This window comes from Mycetomoellerius zeteki, unplaced genomic scaffold (assembly GCF_001594055.1).
Source record: "Mycetomoellerius zeteki isolate Tzet28-1 unplaced genomic scaffold, Tzet1.0 scaffold235, whole genome shotgun sequence".
Lineage (NCBI taxonomy): Eukaryota > Metazoa > Arthropoda > Insecta > Hymenoptera > Formicidae > Mycetomoellerius > Mycetomoellerius zeteki.
This window is the reverse complement of record NW_017257211.1, coordinates 29,139-30,620: the sequence shown is the minus strand read 5'-3', so window position 1 is coordinate 30,620 and position 1,482 is coordinate 29,139.

Genomic DNA, 1,482 nt, shown 5'->3' with positions numbered 1-1,482 from the left:
TTAAACGTAAAACAACTAGATTAATAACAATATTAAATATTAAAATTCTAATTTATCGACATAGAAATTAGTTGAATTGGAATAATTTTTATTATGAGATTAGAAATCTCAGTAAGCAAAAAATATCTTGAAACATTTCAGCAACATTGTTAAAATGTTTTAAGATGTTTCTTGCTTACTATTGAGATATAGGACTGCTTATATGAATAAATCAACTTAGTACGAGAAAAGCACCAATTTAATTTAAATAAATTATTATTATTAGTTTGATTGTATTGTAAGTCCGGAAGTAATTGGCGCACAATTATATATCGATGTGATAACATAAATTTGTATAAAAATACGTAAAATAAAGTTTACCATTTTTATCAATAGAAGATTTCTCGAAAAGATTTGTTGAGAACGACTCATGACGAGCTGAAAGTAGTATAATACTGCATGTTATACTCGTTTTTATCAAATTAATTATAATATATATGCTTCACATTACGTACATCAAAATTTTATTTGTGAACAAAAAAATTTTTAATTTTACTTGTTAAATTTGGTCGAGAAAGAAACTTCAAAGTTGAATCATCGTTGTTCTCATTTTCGCTCATTAATTTATCTTGATTGTTCTTGCTATTCTGAACGTTTGCTGTTTTCATATGTTTCTTTTTTATTTCTTGTTGAGCAAAATTAACTTTCTCAATGACATTTCCATTAATATTTTCTGATACCTGAGATTTGTGCGGATTGATTACAATATCTAGATAAAAAAGAATATCAAATTTTTTTATAGTAAGTATAAAAGTATATACAAACATTGCAAAGAAGATTAAAATATTTTCAATCTGATAATATGATCAAATAAACAAAATAATACCTTACTTTGCGTCTGTTTTTTATGAGTATTATCAATATTTTCTTTTCTATTCGCTGTTTTCATTTGTTTCTTTTTTACTTCTTCTTGAGCAAGATTAACTTTTTCAATGACATTTTCATTAATATTTTCTGGCACCTGAGATTTGTGTGGATTGATTATAATGTCTAGATAAAAAAGAATATCAAATTTTTTTTATAGTAAGTATAAAAGTATATACAAACATTGCAAAAGAGATTAAAATATTTTCAATTTGATAATATGATCAAATAAACAAAATATCTTACTTTGCGTCTGTTTTATATGAGTATCGTCAATATTTTCTTCATCTATATCACTACTATCTGACGTAACAAATGACGTCCGATTATTATTTTTATTACCTGTAGTATTAACAAAGAGTTAGAAAGTATTTAAATAAAAATATTGCTAGTTAACCCATTATAACGCCCAATTTATTTTTCATAATATTATTTGGAAAACATATTATTTTTTACTAGTCATTTTCTTACTAGTCATTATTTTCTTACTGGTCAAATAATATTATTCGACGTACTAAAACATGAGGACAGCTAGCGTACATATCAATGTGTGTGTGTGTGTGTGTGTGTGTGTGTGTG